Below are 24,770 nucleotides of genomic sequence, written 5' to 3'. Positions count from 1 at the left end.
AGCGAAAATGCAGCAAGGCATCAACTTCACACCATGTCACACACTCATACTTTATTACCTAATAAATTAGAAAAGATGCAGAAAGTCTAATTAATAAGAGTGACAAATAGCAGCAAAGGTGATCATGAATAAATCTTGAAGATTGCCGCCGCTGCCAGAGTAGGCCAGCCTTCGTAGGAGAGCAACTAGCTGCCCACAAAAGCTTGCTGTCACAGGCCACGCGTGACGGTTCTTGTAGACATAGGAAAGCAATACCTGCACAGAACAGGAAAAAAAAGGGCAAGGGAAGAAATGGGAATGTTGAAATTGGAACTTCAATTAGCAATATGCGCTGAGTAAGAAGTTTGGCTCACATTAAAAATAAATTTAAGCGCTCATTTCTCTTAAATTACGGGTATCTTAAGGTATGTATGCGATGATGTTTAAGATGACTAGTATATTTCCTATCATAAGAAGCCAACAAACACTGACACGAAGGGCAACATAGGGGAAATTACTTGTGCTTAATAAATTAAATAAAGAAACGATAAATTAATGGAAATTAAAGTGGATGAAAAAACACCTTGCCGCAGGTGGGAACTGAACCCACAACCTTCGCATTTCGCGCGCTATGCTCTACCAATCGAGCGGCAGCGGCGTCGTTTTCCCATCCACTTTGTTGGGTAGTTACGTGTCCTAGTCGAACGCTGGGAGCGTTAGCCAGCGCCACAACTCAGAGACCTTGTTCCTGGCATATAGTCATTAAGTTGCATAGCAGAGTCAAAGTCAGCCTTTAATTTATTGTACGGTGTTTTGTGGCTACAAAGCCACTTATCAACCTGTCAAACAAGTCTGAGAAGTTTCCTGCAAAATATGATCAGTTTAGAACAGTAATTCACTCTGTAGGTAAATGATGTACTAACTTAATTAAAAAGTTAAATAGCGTTTTATATTATTGAACTAAAAGCAAGTTTGGCATTTTGCACTGCCTAGCTGTTGCCTTTCTTTCAAACTTAAACATGACACAGTACAGAATAAGCAGGTAGCATGCAAAGGAGGACTAGTGATAAAGTAGTGTTCCAAAGCAACACTCCTAGCTGGATCAATCACTTTGTTGATATATTTTCATGTGACCCTAATTGGCTTCGGGCAATACCTCACACAAATGACGCAACACCTTGGATGATGCGTCATACAAAGTTCAAAGCATTTCATGATGTGATCAAACAATAACATTGCCCACTGACTTGGAAGTGTTAGCATGCTGTTTGCGTGAGAAAGTGCAAAGTGATTCGTATAGGTGGCAAATTCATCAGTGTATCTATAGCCTCAGGTAATTCTGAGCATCTATGCTGACTTGCAACTGAGAAGCCAAAGCACACAAAAAGGTGTATTCAAGTAATGGTCCATGCAGAATAATTGCCCACCTAGTGAAAAGGCAAATGTGGCAGGCTAATGGGCCAGGGCAAATAGATTGATAAATTCTGATAACCCCTCCAATGATATTATTGAAATAGGTGATAAAAAACAGCACATGTAAAATTGCAGTTATGACAAAGTTTTAAAAGCACCTCTGCAAACTGCTGGAACCCTCAGCATCATGCCTGTTCTACACGCACATATGTTGCAGCGCAATCTATATCTCAGACGCAGGCACCTCCACAGATCACTTTGTGATCTCCTCACAATAAGGTTAAAAAACAGTCTGGCACAAGCTACTTGATGTGATTCATTTTGCAAGCGCTAGCCAAGTGCTGATGGTGGTAGAGCGAAATTGAAGTTTGTCCTTGTATGGAAGCCTTAGCCCATGTTTTATCAATTCTAGCGGCAAAGCACACCTTTTACAGCACACATGAATCTTAAATTAGACTGCTTGCTGATGCTGTACAGTAAGTTCCTGTAAAGAAACTAAATCACACAGAAAACATTTAGAATACCAAACAAATCAAATACTGGCTTGAATAAATTTGTGCATTAGGGAAGCAAGGTGTAATGTACACTGTTGTAGAAAATTTTTAATCATGTATGGAATACTTCTATGACACAGCAGAGTTAATTTGTGAGTTCTTACATAGCAATGACTACCTACAGGTAAATTTCGTAAGGCTTAGGGAAACTAATTATTAGTAGAACTGTGTATGTACACTGGCACTGAGAAATTGGTTATAATAGTGGCAGCTTATAATGGACCAGTGCAAAAAAATGGCCATTTGTGAGACACCAACTAGCTATTTTACCACGAAGCGCTCCCTGGCCTTAACCCATATAAAAAGCACTGGGAGGACCAGAGGGGGTACAGTACATTGGCTTACACTGATCATGATGAGGTCCCGTCATCCAGCCAGTGCCAAGGTACAAGAAGGATGCCCAGCCGTCTATAGAGTGAAAGGGACAAAATAAGATTGCATCAAGTCAGTTGAAAGGCAGATTTGCAATTACAAATAAGGTGACCCAGTCACAGTCATTCATTAATAAATGCCAAGCTGTCGTGATTTCACTCCCAGATGAAGCACCTACTAGGTTAAAGGTTTTGCTGCTTATTTAGAACAAAACACAAGTGAAATTTGTACATCAGTAGACGATTTAATTTGGAATTGTATAGATGAAGTAAACACTGCAGTTATATTTTTTGTTTTGCTATAAAGTGGGAACGCTACAAACTGCATAGTCACTGACACACACGCGCGCACACGTAAGAACAAAAGGACACAAAATAGGGCAAGTTCAGTCTGGTTCAGCATTACAGCCAGCGCGTCGTCTTCGAATGCAGTCCTTTCGGTTGGCTCGTGCTACGTTAACCACAGGCTAACCAGCAGGGCAAAGTTCTGACTGTTGTTGCGGAAGTCGTGGAGCGTGGTAGTGCTGAACGGCTGAACACAAGCAGAACCCTCGTATAAAAGTAATGACGAAAACTCGCAGGGCAGAAGAGCCCATATATCAAGAATTGTCGCGGGTAACACCTAAATATATTCACATTGTTGACGAAATACGAAGCGCAATGTATTTAACTTACCGGAAAAAAGTGTTATCCCAACGTGCGACGTACAAAGACGCACCGAGACACGAAGGCGGCGAACGCAGATCCCGCCATTGTGGTAGTAAGCCGTCGGCGAAAACACGCAATACAGCCGATGTCACGAAGCACTGATGCAAAACACACGGCACAGAGCATCAGCACAGCTAAATGACTCCAGTTAATATCCAGTATAAATATACAGAACAGCTTAGAATGACGCACAACTGGATAACGAACCCACGACCGAGACATAGCGGGCGGCAATGGCCGTTTTTTCAAACTTCCTGCCTCCCAGTGTTTCCAGCACAGAATGAGATGTCCGACAAATTTGGATTATGCCGCCGAAGTGATCGCAGCGCGGTGGCTCTGTGACACCGCTGTGTAACACCGGCGTTTCGCTACTGCTGCTGTAAATACCTGCTGCGCGACCATAGAATGGTTTCCAGGCGTCGTGTGCGCGCCCCGTATGGAAAACAATAACGCGCCCTTGATTGTTGAAGTTCTGGTGTGAAATTATTTAATATTAAAGCGAATTAACTTATGTTGCTTCCAACGAGTTCGATTTGTCTGTGGCGTCTTTTATTCGCTAACGCCGACGGCCGACGGTAACCGCACATTTAACACGTCGTTTGGCATTTTATGCACTTTTAGACAAAAAGATCTAGAAAAGTTCTTGAGTTAGACATTCTGAATGCGTTTACCAAAACAGACTCTAGTGACACCAGTAGTGGGTTTTGCCGCAGATAGAATATATACTAGCATATTCCAAGTGCTGAGGTTATGTTTAGAAGAAATTCTATTTTCAGTCTTATCATAGACCAAGACGTCTATAGCCGTTTGTAGCCGTTTCAAGAAGTTTTTAAGAGGTTCTGTGTTTCGTGGGAAAGAACTGTGCGCTGCTATGTGAGCCGCGAGGCGCAGCTCTGCCAGCTTCATCTTGGTTGTCGTCGGCTTTGATGGTCCAGGCTAGAACAACGAGTCAATGGTTGTAGTCACTGCCACCTCCTTTGCCGCTTTCATGTTATCTATGTGCTTCTGTCTTGTCATGTGCACTTTAAGGTCTTGCATGTGCGGCCTCAGCTTGCACTTGCAGACCTTGCAGTAGGCCATCTCAGAGGTGTCGTTGCTTAAATGTGCACTTGATGGTGCAACCCAGTCCATAAAACAAAAAAGTAGCGTTTGGTACAACGTATGCTGTTCACCTAAGATAGACCCTGATCTTATACAGTATGTCTCGGTTAAATCAGACCAACATTGTTTTCTTTGGAACCGCGCTGCGCGAACTTGTGAATTTTCCTCCTATTATTGATTCCCTCATTACTGAAAATGAATTACCAAATTCCTAACTGCTTGCACAATTACCAACCCAGGTAGCACACAAAGTCTTGAAAACGTCGTATTAAGGGATTCAACGTCTGAAACGGATTTTTGACCAAAATCGACGCATCAAAGACGTTCCAAACAAAATAGCTTAAAAACGAGGGGTGAATACGTTTTGATAACGTTGGAAGCCAGACAGCTTAAAAACGAGGGGTGAATACGTTTTGCAAACGACTCAAAACGCCACCGCCACGCCACGGCGCGTCAGCCTCTTTAGCGGCTTCTACAATATTCAACAACCCACCAACGCGATCCAACCTTGCGCAAGGTGGCGATACCGTCGTCAAATCATGTGACCAAGGTGGCCACGTGATTCGTGATGCCGGGCAGCCGGGCGAGCCGGGGCATAGTCGCTTCGTCATGGCGTCGTCGCGTCACCGCACTCGCATTGCGCTGTGGTGTGTTTGCGGCTGTTCTGAACGTGCTGCCGCTGCCCTTTGCTATGTAAGTGTTGCAGTGTTTTGCTGTCAAGAAAACGATATTCTGTGATCAGTTTGGGTTGTGCGATATGTTTGTGTGGTTTTAATTTGGAAATCAGTAGTATTTTCAATTGTTATGTGATCAAGGCGGCCACGTTATTCGTGAAGCCGGGCATAGTTACGTTATCGCACTCGCATGGCACTATGGTCTGTTTGCGACTGTTCTGAATGTGCTGCCTCTGCCCTTTGTCATGTAAGTGTTGCAGTGCTTTGCTGTCAAGAAAACGACATTCTGTGATTAGTTTGGGTTGTGCGATCTGTTTGAGCCGGGCATAATAACGTTATCGCACTTGCATTGCGCTGTGGTATGATAGCGGCTGTTCTGAATGTGCTGCCGCTGCCCTTTGTCATGTAAGTGTTGCAGGGTTTTGCCGTCAAGAAAACGACGTTCTGTGATTAGTTTGGGTTGTGCGATCTGTTTGTGTAGCTTAATTTGGAAATCAGTAGTGTTTTCAATTGGAGGGCGCGGAGTGGAGGGCACTAATCAGCTCTTCAAGTTCATTGCCATGTTATGTGAGGCGCCTTTTCACTGACGCTGTAATTAAGGCGTTAAGGGCAGTATAAGGACGAAAGTTAGAGGGACGAAATCGTGCCTGTGTGTCCCTAGCGTCGGGGTCGGCCGCTATGCGTGATCCTAACAAGAAAGCATTTTGCAGAATGCGAAGAAAGGCGGCAAAATTTCTGTCTGTGCGCACTTTGCCGATCTCCGCAATAGAGCCATCATCGTGGTATTTTAGTCTCCCGTTTAGCAAGAGTGTTGCAGACAAGGGAACTGGTTCAAACAGGCTTTTTTTTAATGATTCGCTACTAGTGCGGTATCCCAAAAGGTGAGGTCAAGTGCTCGCCCTATTTTCTTCCCTCGCGCTACAGCGCATTGACAGAATTTTGCGTGCACCATACCGTGCTTTTATCGTTTGCGCTTCAGGTTCTCGATTGTGTTTTCGCCCCCTTTACCCACGTGATGGGTATTTCATGGTATTACCGGGTACCACATGTGTCCATATATTGTGTCCAATATATGAAACGGCCAAATTCGATTTTATTTGACGCCTCAAGTGGTAGTAATGTATTGAGTCCCTTGTAGCTTTGTGCTTGTTATCAATTTTACTATTTGGCGAATGGATACAGCATGTACGCTGCATAACTCGCTTGTGCATACTGCATACGTGAGTCGAGTATGCCCTTGGTATAAAATAACTTGTATGCTTTAGGTAGTACGATTGTTTGCAGTTTGGAACATGTGTCGGAATGTACGCTGTGCGCCCTTCGCGCTTTACGGCGGCCTGCCGAGTTCGTGCGGGTGCCATGTGTTCGCATGGAGTTCGCGAAGCGCTCTCGCAGTTTTTTTAAATATATATATACATGTGTTCTGTTCGCGCGCTTCGCACAACAGGGCATGTCGCAGTTCTTTGTCCTTGTGCAACACATTTTCCTAGCGTACGTCTGTGCATTATTTGATACCGGTTTCACACGGGGCTTTTTTAGCCGCTATCCAGTCCGTTACAAATCGAATTTCTCGGTCGTGATGGCTCCTCTGCGCAAGCTACGAGAGTGAGCCAGTCGCATCGATAATTTCGATCCGGATCGGGCTTGATCGCGATCGAGAGTGGTCGTGTGACACCGGTTTTACACATGGCTCCCACATAGGGAACACTTTAAGTTCAATGCTACTGAGTGAAGAGCAAGTGCATATATATGCCAGTGGTGGTATGTGGGCAAGTCTTTCTGGTGAAGCCAATACTTGTGCATTCAAAACATTTCAATTACCAGCGTAGTGCATCAATGTGTCTACTTCGACAAAATGGAGCCCCAGTGCAGATATCTGAACATACCTGTCCAGGGCAGCAAGTGTGTCTAGGTTGAAACCACTACCAGCATGTGCGGCAGTTCTATTTCCAGCAGCGGGACTGCACAATAATCAGTAGGGTGCTCTCAAGCTGTTTATCTATCAAGCTCTGCCTGGACTGTGTGCCAAATATTTTTGGATGTGAAAGTGGGGGTGAATTGGTAAACATCAGTGGAACTGTGCCTGGACTTTGTGGCAAATGTTTTTGGATGTGAAAGTGTGAGTGAACTGGCAAAGAATTTGCTCTGGGCTACATGTGTTAAACGTTTTTCTCATTCAGAGTGCTTTTTTTTACTTTAGGAGACTGGAGATGTGCGCAAAGTGTGACATGTCAGTGTGCTAATTAATGTATTTGCTGGTTTGCAAATTATTCGTTGCAACTTTATTTTTGCCAGAGAGGTACAACTTTGCCTCTTGTAAAGGGCTCTTTAGATAAAACACTTACCATTTATTATGACCATTGCTTCCTTTGTTACACAAATGCAGCTTCCAGTGCATTCCAGTTTATTTCCATGTTTATGTAAGTTTCTAATATGAGGCTTGCATATTCATTTCTCACGTTCTGGAGTGGCAAGATGCAGCACTACTGTCTCATCGTTCGCTGTACTACAGTAGTGTTCACTTGTTACACTGAATCCCCCGTTTAAGTATTCTGTACTAATTTCACTTTATTGCTTTTTGTTGTATGGTTATTTTTTCTCGCCATTACCTTCTTTGATATATCCTAAAGGCAAAATTTCCAATTTGGCATTGTTCCCATTTTTTTTATTTCTGTCACAGGATTGTTTTATGATGGTATGCGGTGGTATTTCTTTTTGTGCTCTTCTCAAGCTTCTAGATGATTGGTAACATTGCTTCCCAGGTAGCACAAAAGAGATACGTAACGTATTCGTAGCGTTTATCCAAGACGATAAAAACGGGTTAAAGAAGACACAAATGAGAGAACTTCAGCGGGAAAACGTCGGATATCTCTGCTAATGTCCGGCTTAATTACTTTCTTGAGACGATCTAGAACAGGTCTGCAAGACGTATTCGAAAAGCTGGTCTAGAAATAGGATTGGGAAAGACACAAGTAATCCCTTTGCCAAAACTATTCGTAACCAATTTCTAAACGTTTTTAGGACGTTATCAAAAAGCTGGTCTAGAAGCGGTCTTGAAAGGTTTACGATCATCTGAAGCTAATTTTCGCGGGTGACGGGCGCGATGAGACATCGTTGTTCAAAACACGCGTTTAGTTTCGCCTCACGCGACTGGCCTATGCCGCGCAGACGTCGTCAGCCGCACCCGTTGGCACGGCCTAGGCCAATCGCGTGAGGTCAAACTGATCGGGCGTTTCGAACAACGATCTCCAATCGCGCCCCAGGTGAGTAGAAGCGTCGGTGTTGACTGTAAGAGCCATGGCGCAGTGCCAAGCACTGTTCCCCGCATGGCCGGCGCATAGTCTACCAAGTCGCACGAAAATGAGCCTGTTAGGAATAATAAATCCTTAATACCGCCTTTAGTAAGCTACGATGCTTACAACCACAATGGGAATGACATCCTGCAAAGAACAAACGGCCACGTCTTGGCAGGTGGCCAGACCAAGCCCTTCATGCCAAGAGTGCATGAAATGAGAACATTGTGACAAAGCAAGAACACTTTATTAAAATGTAATGCTTATGCAAGGTTCGAACAAACTGTGTGAGAAATGCAAATAGAAATAAAAGTACATCAACAATGACAAAAGTCGCAGAAAGGATTCGTAATGAACTCGAAAGTGAACATTCACTAGCACATAAACAAAATTCCAAGTACACATACAAAAATGAACAGAAAAACCATGTCTGTTGCACAGCTCGTTGCTTCCGTCGATGAAAATACTCTTCAAGAACAGCAGACGCTCCGGTACGATTTCATTTTGAAAAGGCCGCATGACGAAGATTTTGTGTCTTTCTGTGATCGGCTGGCGGAGTAACACAACCCCGTGTGGTCCGTGTGCCTTGCTTGTCAAATGCTGTTTTTTTAAAAGTTGTATGCTACCAAAGAAATCTCTATTTTACACTTTCGCTTTTTTATTTGTTCTTGGCAGTGTTCGTCCTGCGGTTCTTTCTTGCGCGAGTTCATTTGATGTGGTTCCTTGTTTGCCTAGTAGAGGAGACGTGTATCTCACAGGCGTACCTGTGAGATACACCTTACTTCATTTCTCTTTTGCAGGTTTACGCGTCTTTATGGCGAATGGCGGGTGTTATTAACATTTGTACTAGTAAAGGTACCCGCCCCTCCCCCGATTTGCATAGAAAAGTTACCTTGGGCCCCCCCCCCCCCCCGAAAAAAAATCCTGGGTACGTGCCTGGTGGCGGGGCAGGAAGGGCGCTTTCCCGCACGCCTCTGCCACTGATGCATCGAAGCGAGGAGTTGCCGAAGCCGGCATCAAAGATCAAAGCGACCTGCTCAGCCAACGGCGCAGGGAGGGAAAAGGAGGCTTTTCGCGCAAGCATACAAGCACAGCCGCGCTGCCTGCCCAATCTCCTAAAGCATAGCCTTCGAGATTCGTTGCTACTGGATGAGAGCCACCTCTAAAGCATGGATTAGGGCGCCACTTACAGCCCAAACAAAGCCAAGCCGCAGATTTTCAGCAGCCCAAATATAGCCACATAGCCAACTCGCCCAAGTCAACGCGAAAAATTTTTTTCTTTAGCCCAATTTGGCTATATATAGCCAAACCTGGCAACACTGGAATGTAGTTGAACGTAAATTATTGGGGATTGAAACCATCGATCCGTGCGACAGACCTGCCTGCATAGTTCCAAAATGTCGGAGAAGCGGCGAGCAGTTTCCGTTTCAGTTCCATTTGAATTTATATTTTACTCCATAAGTAATTCTAAATAGGCAGCAAAACACAGTAAAACAAAAACTTTATTATTAGTATTTAAAATACTGAATAGCTTCCTTTTACTTTTGATTTTATTATATGTTTATTATATACGGCATGGCGGCTGTGCCTTCTCTGTTGCCATGGTTTCGCATTTTTCTCCCGTGGGCTCCGCAGGCTCCGTGTTCAAGGTCGATTCAAATAGGTCGCGAAGCTTCGGGCGAAAAGCGGTTCAGTACAGATTGTCACCGACATCAGCATGGGGGGTTGTGGGAGAAGCGATTGAAGCGCGACTATGTTTGGAGGGAACAAACATTGGGAAAGAAAAACGCGTTTTTTAATTCAAACGAGACATAGTTAGATTCATTCAACGAAAATAAAATTCCTAGTCAATTTTATATATTCGTGACGAGTTAAGAAAATACAAGTTTCTTTTATTATTATTAATAAATGCATTTATTTTCAGCGCCTATCGCTACAGGGGGCGTTGACGCCACTATCACTCGCAATGCAATGTACGTCTTGAAATGGGCTGAAAGGCGCACTCGTAAAGGTCACCTGTTGAAATACGCCCCCCTCACAGTTTGTGCTTTCTTGCTTGTCGAAGTTTGTGTGAATTTGGTGGCGCGGGTAGCTTCATCGCTTCTTAATCTGTTCAGTCAAAAGTTGTGAGTTACGACCGCCAGATAATTGTGTGGTTGTTTTCGTGCGATTGCGCTGGCCGGCCGACGGGCTTGGCATCCGACAATAGGATCAGCACTCTACACCTAAAGCTTGCGTCGGCCTCCAAAGAAAGTATGTTCTGTGCAGGGATGCGATTTCGACAACCGTATGGCTGGCCTTTTCCTGCATCGCTTTCCACGCTGAAAGCTCGGAACGCCCATCAAGTCGAATGGTGGGGCATTTGAATATATAGCTCCAAAGGAAGGACAACAAAACAAATTTCGCGCCTTCGAAAACAAAATGACGTCACTTCTGCTTTTAACGGACATGGCGTCACATTATTTTTTCTTCCGCCGGAAGTGTTCCCACCACATACAGATGGCGCTAAGCCCCATGAACCGCAGATGGACCGCCATGTTTTGAACGTATGGGCTCCTATGGAAGCTTCGCTACCAGGTATATTTACCTTGCCGTGTTCGCATAGGTCCTACAGTGTGGTATAGTTTCGGGGGTTTCGCGCGCTTTCTCCAATAGATATTATACTTGGGCTCGCGGAGCCAGTCTGCGTTTCAATCGAAGGTAAGTGTTGTCATTTGCTAACTGTTTCTGTTCGGTCTGGCCTGCGGACATACGTGTGATGGCCTTATTTTTAATCTTCTTTAGAGCTTACGGTTGGCGGGAAGCGCGCCATGGAAAGCGAATACGAAAGTAAGTTATCATCGCATTTTTCATTCCTCTATCTTCGTAGCGTTAATCTGCCGCTTTTAAAGTGCAGTCCAGTGGTATACTCTCAACGTCACTCGCGTAAACAACACGCACACGTCAATTTACTGGCGATTGAGAATCTGAACAACGAGGAATGCAAGCGAGCAGTAACGTCAGCATGGCTTCCATGTCGAGAGCGACTGCCTACCGTCGCGTCAGCCAAGCCGTGCAGGCCGATGTGCGCGCAATATTGGCAGCTGCTGACGAACATATTAGCGCAGGGAATCTTCCTGGTGTTGCTGCCACCTCCTTTCAGCCAGTGGAAGTTCGCGAACCACCTCCGAACCTTTCGCTCGGCCAAGTTGCGAGTGGCGGCATTTGTGGCTGTGCGCAGGAATTTTGCTATGTGGACCAGTCTGGTGACAGCATACATAGCAATCACAGCTTTCCCGTGGAACTCGACAACGTGCTTGGCAGGCGCCACAGAAGCGTTACAGAGCAGGACACCGTAGCGGATTCTACTAGCACAAGCACATTGTTTAAAGAACTGGACATTGCTTCAATGAAAGAAGACCTGCGACAATGGAGCTTACAATCGAGTGTACTTCACGACGTCATCACAAATCTTTTAAAGGTTCTTCGCTCATATTCTTGCTTGCGTGAGCTACCAAACAGCGCCAGGGCACTTTTGTCTACACCGAGAGTTGCAAATGTCACACTGATGGATTCTGGACAGTATTGTCATTTTGGCTTGTGTGAAGGGCTTCACTCAGCTCTCACACATGTTGTTCATGTGCCTGATCCTATTGTTATCCATGTAAATGTGGATGGACTGCCACTTACTAAAAGCACACGAGGTCAGTTCTGGCCCATTCTTTGTCGTGTGTCCAAGCGCGAACCAAGCGAACCATTTCCAGTCGGTGTCTTTTTTGGGGAGTGCAAACCATCTCAGGCCAATGCGTACTTGCAACCATTCGTGCGGGACCTGAAAAGTGTGCTCCAAGAATGCCTGACACTAGGAAGCAAAAACTTTGCTGTGCAAGTTGGAGCACTAATCTGTGATGCACCTGCAAAGTCGTACGTTCTTGGCATCAAAGGGCATAATGGTTATTTCAGCTGCTCAAAATGCGTGACTGAAGGAGATTTTGAAGAAGGACGAATGTGCTTTCCTGAATTAGATGCGCCATTAAGAACAAATAACAGCTTTCGCACAGCAGAACAAGAAGAGCACCATACCATGAAGACCATTTTGTTGGAATTGCCTATTGACATCATTAAGCATGTTCCACTTGATTACATGCACTTGATTTGTCTTGGCGTAGTACGGAAGCTCCTGCTACTTTGGATCAAAGGTGAAAATAAATACCGTATTGGAAAAGATTCAAGAGATGCAGTGTCAGGAGCAAATTCAGAAATGAAGCACTTTGTACCATCTGAATTGTCCAGGAAGCCCCGAAGCTTGTCGGAGCTTGATAAGTGGAAGGCCACAGAATTTCGCATGTTTCTGTTATACACAGGGCCTGTTGTTTTAAAGTCGCACATTGCACAGTGCCTAATGGACAACTTTATAACATTGCATTGGTCTGTCAGCCTGCTTTGTAGTCCGCAACATTGCAGTCACAATACTTGGAGTACTCGAGAAAGCTTCTGAGGCATTTTGTAGAGGTATACATCACATTGTTTGGTAAGTATGCAGTGTCCCACAACATTCATGGGCTTATTCATGTAGCGGATGATGTTAACACTTATGGACCATTGGACAACTACAGTGCGTTTCCATTCGAAAACTACATGTGTAGGCTAAAGAAGTATGTGCGAAAACCCGAAAAGCCACTGGAGCAGCTGCACAATCGTATTTTTTAAGAACATTCTTTCAACAAGCCTTCACCTAGTAGCTCAGCCCAACCATCATCTAGCTGGGATGCCATTTTTATAGGTACAGAACGTGCAAAGCTGAAAGGAAGACACGAAGAGGGACCTTTGCCTCCTGGATGTGTTGGGCCGCAGTACAAAGCCCTTGAAGTTGATTCTGTTACTTTCAAACCAGGCAAAAGGGACTCCACAAGTATGCTTGATGATGGCACAATTGTAAAAGTGGAGAATATTGCACACTCTGATGATTGTCAGCCTGTAATAATTGGCAGAAAATATGAAAAGTTGGAAGACCTTTACAAGTACCCATGTAGTTCTTCACTTTTAAATGTACATCTGGCATCCTAAGCTTCTGGTCTGCAATTCTGGCCTATTTCAAAAATCAAAACGAAATGTGTGAGGCTTCCAGTTGGCAAAAAATTTGCAGTATTTCCGTTTGTGCACCAAAAGTGACTGTGCTCTTCAGAACATTTCTGCTACTGTTATTTATTCTTTTGTGTGTTTGTGTGTGTGTGTGTGTGCGTGTGTGTGTGTGTGTGTGTGCATTCAGGCTGACACGCCAACGTCACAAACTGCACGAACATTTCAGGCTTCATGTTAAATGACAAAGAAAAGCATTCTGATGAGTGATAAATTGAATAATTGCTTGTGGTTAAGTGACCCCTTTGCTGTGATCTCATTCCCTGAAGAGGAGGACAGTTTGGCCATCATTCACACGTCATGGCTGAAAGGAGACCACCGCTCTACGTTTCGGCCAATAGAAAAAACCCTGGCAAACGGCGAAAACTAACGATGCAAGGCACTAAGCCAACAGACTCTTGGATTGAAGTGCAGTGCGTCGTCAAACGCTGGGCTGGTAAGGTTGACTTTTGCTTTCTCAATTTCTGTGTTGTAAAAAACTTTTTCCCCCCAGATACCTATGAGAGGGCGCAAAACAAGCTTAATTCCCTCCAGTACTCATCTGACAGTAACAGTGGAAGAGAATTGGGACGGGGCAAACGAAGGCGGCGACGTGCAATGCATTTTCGAGATGACGAGGAGAATGGCAGCTCAGACTATGATGAAAGTGATGAACATGTCCAACCAAGGGCACCAACACCACCTCAGCCACTATCCGTGACAGGTGAGGGGGATGTTGTCAGCATGCTATTAATTAGAAATGTGAATGACATTTCAAAGATTTTGTAAAACTACTTTCAAGTTAGTTATCGCCTACTTTGCTGTGCAAACAGTAAATCTTCTGTGGCGTGTGTACGGGTGTAGAATGGGAATTTAGTTTCTAATAATTTTTTCTTCCTTTAGGCAGGTATGAGCCGGCCTCGGGAGAGCCGTCTTACCAACTCCCGCACTGTACAGGTAACCTGCCTGAAGCAACTCAAATGCTTTATAGTAACCATTCTTTTACTTCAGATGTTCGGGACTGTTCATTGTCACTCATGGAGGCTTCACAACCAAGTTCACAGGCCAGTATGTCTTTCACTTTTGTGGCTCTCTTTTCATCTCTGACTTTCTAAGTTTAGACTAATGGATTTCGGATTAACCGTAAGCTATATAACTATCTACGTGGTAATTTCATTTTATTTCTAGCATCATAGAAAGTTTACTTTCACTGCCGTTCAGATTTTTCAGCTGCTTATTTGCTTATGTCTAGGACTCATTCATACGTCCTGCAAGAAATTGCAATTGCTGCATTCTACTCTAGTTAGGTCGCTGTTAGGTGTGGCTGCAGTGCCTGGTGTGTAATTGCCAAACATAAGGGCCAGGATAATTGTCCACCCTAAACTGTTTTGTCATTTATGCTGTGGTAGCAATTAAACCGGTATCATACTCAAAAGTTAATTAAACCTTTTTGTACACCTTTGCCTTGGGACCACTGGTCGCACCATATCGAGTCTTCAGCCAGGCACACTTAAACTTGCTCTTCCTTTTACTTAGCTGCTCTATTTGAGTTCTAATCAACAAACAGTTTGTTGCCTGTGAATTCTATAGCTCTTGAGGATATGAAACTATGACATGCTTAGTGCACTGTTTTTGTAAATCTTTCACAGCATGCCTCACTTGGAACGTCGGCTTGACGAACCGAGTCTGCAGGCCTGAGTCAGTGCAGGGACAGGCGTTCACTTTATGCATATTGTGAAGTATTGTGCTAATCTTTAACTTCACCTACAGCTCCTGACTTAGGAACTAGTTATGTTGATCTAACTTTCCATATAAGCCTCCAGAATGAGGATGAAATCCATTTTCTGAACTGGCAGTAATGACAGTATCTGCTTAAGACTGTCAGATTGTTGGAAGCTTCATCCACAGGCTCAGCAAAGTACAGTACCATATTACATTTCTTTCAAGGTTTTTAAGCCGGCCTTTTAAGACAGCCACTCCAACATAAGAATTTCGCTCTGCAAAGTTGTTAGCAAACTGGTGCATAAGGTTTGTAATGTAACTTTACAGGACTATGTAAAGCTATTTATTCTCCTGCAACCCGCCGTGGTTGCTCAGTGGCTATGGTGTTAGGCTGCTGAGCAAGAGGTCGCGGGATCGAATCCCGGCCACGGCGGCCGCATTTCGATGGGGGCGAAATGCGAAAACACCCGTGTACTTAGATTTAGGTGCACGTTAAAGAACCCCAGGTGGTCTAAATTTCCGGAGTCCTCCACTACGGCGTGCCTCATAATCAGAAAGTGGTTTTGGCACGTAAAACCCCATAATTTTTTTATTCTCCTGCAGCTTCTTGATTGGCTCACCAGCCGTGAAATAATGCCTCTGTGCTGGCACATAGCGTTTTCTTTCTTTTTATATGTATTTTGTGTTGAGGTGAAGCATAACCAGTGGCCTCTTTCTGTTTCAGCTGTACTGTACAGACCAGCATCTATACCGTTCGAGAGAAGGCAGGTAGAAGCACAAGTGCCTGGTATGACTTTAGATACGTGATTGCAGTTTAATGTTGCTTTGTACCACACTTGTGCACCGGAGCACTGCATATTATGATTAAGATGCATTGTTGTACAGATCATAGAAGAGGGGGTATATTCTGTAAGTATCTACACAGTGGACACTTACAGAATACCCCCTTGCCCCACCATCTCAGCTTCTGCACCTTTTGTAAAAATTTAAGACCACTAACTGGCTACTGAGGCTTTCTTGAATGAATATCAGCGTAAGACATGACACAAATGCTTTGTGTGTCATGCATGCAGTTTATTGACACATTCAACTTTTTGCTTGTCTCAGCTAGTATATTTAAATTTTTGTTGGCTTGTGCATTCTGCTGTCAAACAGAGTGTAAGCGATGGTGTCCCTGTTGTTTCAGATGCTTTGCACAGGTCTGTAGCTACCCATGCTGAAGATCCAAGATTATACACAGACTTGCAAACACAAGGTTAGTCACCTATGTAATATGCATCTTAGTGCAGCTGTCATTCACTGTTCCTAGTATTAGTTTTTGTGCATTTATTACACTGTGGTCATGTGGAGCATAACCTATGGTCTGTTTTACATTCAGGTTCAGCCTACAGGGCAGTATCCGCATCTCTTGCTGAAACTACAAGGTCATGCACAAATCCACATGTGCTCGGTGTGTAATTCATATGTAATGTTATGTTCTTTATGTTGCTGCTGTTCGATTTTTGCTTTTTGCTTATGTATTCTGTGGCCAGGTGGAGTTTAATCCACGGTGTTTTCATTTTAGATGCTTTGCACAGGTCGGAAGCTGCCGGCTCGTTCACGGAATTGCAAACTCGTGGTATGTCATTTATGGGATATCCATCATTATGTTGCTGTCATTCATTGTTACCACTTTTTGATTTTCTTTACATTTATTAGCTATGGTCAAATGCCTGTTTTTTATGTTCAGGTTCATCATACACACCAGTATCCACACCCCTTGCTGGAGCTACAAGGTCACGCACGGAACCACATGTGCTTGGTGTGTCATTTTGATGTCGCATTGCTATGTTTGTTATGGTGCTACAGTTCTCGATATTTAGTTTCGTTAATACAATTAGGATTCTTTGCCTACTTCAGGCGTTTTGAGCCTATCTATCTATCTAACTATCCTCTTGCGTCTTTGTTTCAGGTGCCTTATGCAGGCCTGCTTCGACACATGCCGAAGTTGCCAACTTCACTGAGTTGCAACCTCTTGGTATGTCCCACATGTAATATAAATCTTTATGCTGGCTTTGTTCAGTGATTATAATTTTTGTTTTTGGACATTTTGTGCACTGAAGTCAGGCAGAGCATAACCTGTGGTGTCGTTTATGTTCAGATTCATCATACAGGCCGGTATCCACATATCTGACTGGAGCTACAAGGTCACACGCAGATCCACAAAGGCTCGGTATGTCGTCCACCTTCTACTAATCGTTATAGTTAATAGGGTTCAGTGGAGGATTTTAGTGTTCCTTAGGCGAAATTTTCAGTATTTTATCTGGGAAGACTGGTTTGTCTTCCTTTCTCATTTAATATTTACTTGAGACAAGTTCTTTCTTGCATTCTATATGTACCATTCACATTCGTGATAGTCCATTAGCACAAACTTAGAGTGTTGTTCATTGTAACATATTGGAAACAGAAGGTGATGCTCATAGCACTAAATCAGCTTTCTTCTTTAGTTATCTTGCAGCTTCATGACAGAAAAAATTATGGTAGAACCCATCTCATGAAGGCTGTTGAGTGTAAAGTGATTAGCAAGCATTCAAGCAATTTAGCAGCACACCACATTGCTGAAGCCACATTCGTTTAAAATCTACAGTGGCCATTTTGAGGTTATCGTTGCTTTGGCTATAGGCGAAGTATGGTGTCTCTGGTATCGGCTCACTTTGTTACAGCACTCGCTTGGCGAGGTTGCCCGTGAGCATGACAGCCTAATGAAGACTGTGTGACGAAGATGTAATGATGAAGTATGATGTCCATGTAACAATGAAGGTATTATGACGACAACGCCATGGCGACAAGGAAATGGCAATTTTTTAAACGATGACTATGGTATAATCATGACAATGTGACGACTACAGCATGAGTACAATGGGATGATGCACATGGCGACGACTGTGAGTGATGAAGATACAGCAACAGCTGCATGACAACGATGGTGACGACAATGAGATGACATGTTTGAAGTGATGACAATGGAACACAACAGTGCGATGACAATGGTGTGATGATAACCATGTGATTACGATGATGTGGTGATGATGGCATGGCAAGAGTCGGTGATGATGTTAGAATGACGAAGGTGGAACGACCATTACGGCATCACGACGGCAATATGACAATGAAGTGTCCAATCATTCAGCCGTGGAGATAGCAAACTTTTTTGTTGGTCAAGGCAACTGACTGCGGGCTGACCCTAAAAATTTTAATTGTGGCTTTTTACGTGCCTCCAGCAAGATATGATTATGAGCCAGGCACACCGTAATGGGGGGCTTTGGAATAATTTGGACCACCTGGGGTTCTTCAGCGTGTACCCAGTGCATGGCACATGAGCATGTTTGCATTCTGCCCCCATGAGAATGTGCATGCGGTAGCCAGGAATTGAACCTGCGAGCTCAAGCTTAGCAGCACAACACCATAGCCGCTAAGCCACTGCAGCAAGAAGTGAGCTGACATATGAAAGCCCTTTGCAATGCACAGTGGTGCATAGTTTCCTTGACTGAAAAAGAAAATGGCTATCTCCGTGACTAAGAGATTAGATGCTCGTTTCGTTTTCATTATGGACACATCTGGTATTTAGGTGCTTTTTTTAGTACCTTCTTTTTTATTTTCTAAAGCGTATATATTGCAGTTGCAGAATAAATGCGCTTGATAGCAGCTAGTGCTTAGTCCCATTCTCTCTTTCTCGTCCCATTCGTCACTCTGCTTTTCTGTCATGAAGCCATACTAACAAGCACAAGGTCAGAATTTCTTGCAATATTGCTGGCTGTCCAGTCATTAATATATCTGCATTTTTCTTTTTCAGCATGCATTCACATGTTCCCTGTTGAATGCTGTAGTGTAAATGATAAGCAGCAAGTTCTTAGAGCTCCATCTCTTAAGCTTGTGTAATTGAACAATATGTTTCTTTCACTTGTGCTATGTATCTGTGTAAATTGAAACGCAGACAGCAAATTACGTAGCTTCTACACAGTTTGCCTCACCTAGCTTTCGCTTCAGGATAATGATGTGAGCGTGAGTATTCATTAGCCAACCCTATAGCACAGCTATGTAGCATGTAAGAAAATCTTTTGTATGTTGCCGCTGGTGCACTATCTTTTCTCAATGTCATCGTGATGGAGTGACACTGCCATGAGTCAGTGGCGCAGTTTATCGCTTCTTCCTCCTTTAAGAGCGCGCCCCATCATTCAAGCTATGACGGTTGCTAGCGCGCAAGCGGTGACTTAAAAAAGCACTTGTGGTCCGTGGCGTGGCTGCAGCATTGTACAAATTGTGAATCCTGGTTCACACTGTTATCACAAGGTCAGTGCTAGGTGACGAAAACTATAAAGAAGGCATGTGCTCTGCTGTGTATGTTCCAACTATGGCTTACAGTACGTTTAGTAGTGCTCATCACTGTTTCTTTTTTCCAAGTGTTGCCACATCAACTACCATATGTACACGAAAATAGGTTGAGTACTGACATACTTGAACACTATATAGTAAACTCACTGAAAAATTTTAAAAATATGATTTGAATATAGGTAGACCTATATATTTCCAGAAAAATGAAACACTTTGACCATGACACACCTTTATTTACTGCTCTGCTACTAAATCTCATTAGTTGATGCCACAATCTGTAACCACGTCTGAACTGGCAGAGAAGACACCCTCGCTGGATGCTTCGCAGGCATCTTTGGCGTCCCAAATGACGTTGTTTGTCCACCGTTGAGCGCGTTAAATAGGCAGCATTCTTTAAAGCCAGTCTTAATAGACTGGCCTCACGGAAGGCGTAATGGTGGAACTCAGCTTGGTACTCTGGCTAGCTGTGTTCACAAATATGGTCGATAGCTAATTATGGGTAACAGTTTCGAGAAAAAAAGGTCTCCCAAATATTCGAATAAATGCCGTAATTTTTCATCTTGCAAATAGCGCTGAAATGAAAACTTACATAATACTAATGCCATTAATTTTTTCTTTTTTTGTAGCCTTCATGGAAAGGGTCTTACAGATACTTAATGGTATTAAGCAGACCCAGCAGGCCCATTCACAATGCCTTAATGAGCTGCTCAGCAGTGCCAACAGTGCACCTTCACAACCTTGTGACCTCTCTGATTTGCCTTTTTCGGATGCGACAGACGTGCTCGACTATGACAAAAAGCTTGAGACAGACAGACAAGCTCGACATCAAATGGTAATTTCTCTGCTTCATATATTTTTTGTAATTTTGCCAGTTTTGTGGCTGTAAGCATGTTTTAATTAGTGCTCCACTCCCTAATCATGTTGCTTCATGGTCTAAGCTCAGTGTAAAATTGCATGTCTTGTAACTACAGTGGGCTGTAGTTACAAGACAGAAATTGATACTGATGTTACTTATGACACTAAGTCTCATTCATGACATGCTGTAGGATTTTACATTAACTGTCTATGAGAATTTTAAAGAATATGAGTAAAAGTAAAAGCCAGTTAGCATTTTTCTATTACAAAGAAATCATTTAGCTTGCAAAACTTTCAATGTTAACTGAATCCCATTTTATCTTTCTAACTGTATATTTTGTTTCTTTTTGACAGAAGAAGCACTTGGCTGTCCAAGGAGGGGACTCAACAAAACAGAAAACAACACGAATTCTACAGTCCCTCCTTAGTAGGAACGCAGCAATAAGCTTCAGTTGGTTTGGAACGAAGGGGAAAAAAAATTCTCAGAGTTGAATCTGTGCAAGCTAATGTGTGGTGAGTTAGGTGTAGCAATTTTGATATCACTTCTTTTTAAATCTAGTGTCAAGCAGTATACTCACTGTATTGAGGCTGCTTTGGCAGATTTGACACCTGATTGCCTAACTAGATGGATTTTCCATGGCAAAATATATATAATGTACGACATTCTAACAGCTTTTGACTTATACACCTATTATTCACATTTTGCTAAGTTTAGTGCTGGTATTTAGTTTTATCTCTTTAGTAGAGTATATACTGGTCTAAGTTCTGCGTGGTGTGAAAAACTTATAGGAAGTATAATTTTTCTCATGCATGCAGGCACATTGACTAATGACATCAGGCACCCAGATGCCACCCTTAAGGATGTCGAGAGGGCCGCCATGACGTGGTTCCGCCATGCTGCCGAGCGACTTGCTGCTCAACAAATATAATTTTATTAATTTCGCCACCAAATATGATCACGCTGAAGTCAGCTTTCTTGCAGATTTTCTGCATGGCCTGTACGAACATATTTTTTTTCACTAGTGTTGCATCCTTTTTTGTTTTGTTTTTAATGTTACCATTTGCCACATTCAGTGCCATCATTTCCTTAATGTATTGTTTCCTGTGCCTAGATGGAATTTTTATTTCCTGAAACTTAATTTCTTTACTGGTGCACACAGTTTGTACTGCCTAACTCTCTTCTAGCAGTGTAGGATTAAGAGTTAAGAGAGCAGAACTAAGACTAATTAAATGCATCATTGGCGTAACTGGGAACACTGTTGTACAATGTTTAAAAAGTGCACAGCAATGTACACAAAAACACCTTGGCAAGTAAATACAACTTTGAATTCTGCACTACTAGATGAGAGTTAAGCAGGTTGTGCAAACCAGTAAAGAAATTAGGTTCCAGTAAATCAAAATTTATCTTGGGCACAGGAAACAACACAGCAAAAGATTATTTTAAACTTTGTATTAATAGGTTCTGTGAGGAGAATGTGACTTAATTACATATGTGTTCATCTTATAATGGGAAGCGTGCAATAAAAATTAACATTTCGAAAGTTCAACTGTTTTGAACTATTGTCTAATTTATAGTGCACTGTCCAACATGAAATTAGTGTCGTGTATTTACAACAAAAAATCCAAAAACACTACATGCTTTAACAATTTATTTTTCTGCCAGAGCATTTCTAAACTTCAGCCATCTTCAATGTACTCCAAAATTCGCTGTCTTGTCACATTACTTTTTCTATTTAATTCTGTTCTAAAACTATTTACAGCATGATGGCCTTCAGTGCTTTTGTCATTTGCTCCTTTACCTTTCCCTCGTCCTGAAAACGTCTTCAAGCTCTGGTTTCAGGCTTGGAATTGAAACACGGAGGGCAAAATCTATTGTTGTCCATTTTATGTTAGGAACTTACTCCTATTGCTGTGTAGCTGGATATGCGTGTACTTCTGTCCCCTCAGCAATGTTTCCAGTGTTCTCAAGATTTGGTAAATACAAAAACAAAGGAAAACAACAGAACCACTGAAAGTCATAAGCCTGCAGTCTCGGGAAAAGCAGGAAAACGAGTGAATTACATCTCGGGAAGAATACGTTGAAAGTGATTGAAGTGAAGAAATGTTAAAAAAATGTACAACTTTCAAAAAGACAATTCTTTGTATTTATGGGTACCTGCCCTTTAAATGCTGCATGTACTGGTAATTTCTAGGAACAGCGGAATATGTAACATCCGAATGTGATCCCTGAATGTCCCGGAGAGCACATTTAATGGACATCCTGTGGATATCCAAATATGATCTCAGAATGTCCTGGAGAGGACACATAATGGAAGATCCTGTGGATGTCGTTTTTTGTCTCATTTGGGAGGATTTGGGGATTTGTATGAGACACCCAAGGGACATCCCACACCTCCTAAGCAGGACATACCAAGGATATCCAAAGGACGTCAGTGTGTTGTCTGGGTTAGTTTCTGCGAAGCGGGTGAGATGGTCCGTCGCCACCACGATCCACTTATTTCTGGAAGTTGATGTCGGAAACGGTCCCAACAAGTCCATCCCGATCTGCTGAAAAGATCGGTAAGGAGGCTTGATCGGCTGCAGTAATCCCGCAGGCCTTGTCGGTGGTCTCTTGCGTCGCTGACAGTCTCGGCATGTCCTGACGTAACGGGCGACATCGGCGGTTAGGTGCGGCCAGTAATACCTTTCTTGTATCCTCGATAGCGTCCTGGAGAAACCGAGCTGCCCAGCGGTCGGATCGTTATGTAGGGCGTGCAGTACTTCTGGACGCAGCGCCGACAGAACAAGAAGGTAGTTTGCGCGGACTGATGAGAAGTTCTTCACGATGAGGTTGTTTTGAAACGTGAACGAAGACAATCCACGCTTAAATGCCCTAGGGACAACGTCGGTGTGCCCTTCCAAATACTCGACTAGGGCTTTTAGCTCCGGGTCCCCTCGTTGTTGTTCGGCGAAGTCTTCCGCGCTTATTATTCCAAGGAAGGCGTCGTCATTCTCGTCATCTTGCGGCGGCGGGTCAATGGGGGCGCGTGATAGGCGATCGGCATCTGAGTGTTTTCGTCCGGACTTGTATGTTACAGTGATGTCGTATTCTTGTAGTCTGAGGCTCCACCGTGCCAGCCGTCCTGAGCGATCCTTTAAAATCGCTAGCCAACACAAGGCGTGATGGTCCTGACGACTTTGAATGGCCTGCCATATAGGTAAGGGCGAAATTTCGCTGTAGCCCAAACGACGGCGAGGCATTCCTTTTCGGTTGTAGAATAATTGCCTTGCGCTTTTTACAACGACGGGCCAGCGCAAGCTATCACGTGTTCATATCCATCTTTTCTCTGGACTAGGACGTCACCGAGGCCTAGGCTACTGGCGTCAGTGTGGATATCGGTATCGGCGTGCTCGTCGAAGTGCGCAAGTACGGGCGGCGACTGCATGCGTCGTTTGAGTTCTTGAAATGCGTCGGCCTGCGGCGTTTCCCACTTGATCTCGACGTCACATTTAGTTAGCTGTGTCAGCGGCTCAGCGATGCGTGAAAAGTCCTTCACACATCGCCTGTAGTAGGCACACATGCCAAGAAATCTAGGCACTGCCTTCTTGTCGATGGGCTGTGGGAACTTTGCTATGGCGGCTGTCTTCTGCGAGTCGGGGCGGACTCCAGACTTGCTGATGACGTGGTCTAGGAACAGAAGCTCATTGTAAACGAAGCGGCATTTTCCGGCTTCAGAGTGAGCCCTAATGACTTGATGGCCTCGAGTACTGTTGCAAGCCGCCTAAGGTGATCGCCGAAATTTCCGGCGAAGACAACGACGTCATCCAAGTAAACGAGACAGGTCTGCCACTTCAATCTTGTTAAAACCGTGTCCCTTACGCGCTGGAACGTTGCAGGCGCCTCGCACAGTCCAAATGGCATTACCTTGAACTCGTAGAGGCCGTCTGGGGTGATGAAGGCGGTCTTTTCGCGATCTCTTTCGTCGACTTCTATTTGCCAATAGACAGACTTGAGGTCCATCGACGAGAAGTATTTAGTGTTGCAGAGCCGATCCAATGCGTCGACTATCCGTCGGAGGGGGTATACGTCCTTCTTCGTGATCTTGTTCAGACGACGATAATCGACGCAGAAACGTAGGGTTCCGTCCTTTTTCTTTACCAGGACAACAGGGGATGCCCACGGGCTTTTCGACGGCGATGTCGTCGCGCAGCATTTCGTCGACTTGTTCTCTTATAGCTTCACGTTCTCGCGGCGAAACTCTGTAAGGGCTCTGGCGGAGTGGTCGAGCGCACTCCTCGGTGATTATGCGATGCTTGGCGACTGGTGTTTGTCGAATCCTCGATGACATCGAAAAGCAGCCTTTGTATCGTCGGAGCAGACTTCTGAGCTGCTGTTGCTTAATCATAGGGAGATTTGGATTAATGTCGTAGTCTGGTTCGGGAACCATGGTCGTCGGGGTGGATGCGGCGGAATCCGAGAGGACAAACGCATTACTTGTTTCCAGAATTTTCTCGATGTACGTGATCGTCGTGCCCTTGTTGATGTGCTTGAACTCCTGGCTGAAGTTTATGAGCAACACTTCAGTTTTCCCTCCATGCAGTCGAGCTATCCCTCTTGCGACGCAAATTTCACGGTCCAGCAGTAGACGTTGG

At 43.9% G+C, this 24,770-nt stretch overlaps 2 pseudogenes; both read left to right on the top strand.

Moving 5' to 3' along the window:
• Positions 1–10,710: 10,710 nt before the first annotated feature.
• On the top strand, positions 10,711–21,087 carry LOC142557883 (uncharacterized; annotated as a pseudogene).
• On the top strand, positions 10,969–13,290 carry LOC142557882 (uncharacterized; annotated as a pseudogene).
• Positions 21,088–24,770: the final 3,683 nt, after the last annotated feature.

Source organism: Dermacentor variabilis, chromosome 9 (genome assembly GCF_050947875.1).
Source record: "Dermacentor variabilis isolate Ectoservices chromosome 9, ASM5094787v1, whole genome shotgun sequence".
NCBI classification, from domain to species: domain Eukaryota; kingdom Metazoa; phylum Arthropoda; class Arachnida; order Ixodida; family Ixodidae; genus Dermacentor; species Dermacentor variabilis.
This window is presented reverse-complemented; position numbering and strand designations above follow the sequence as displayed.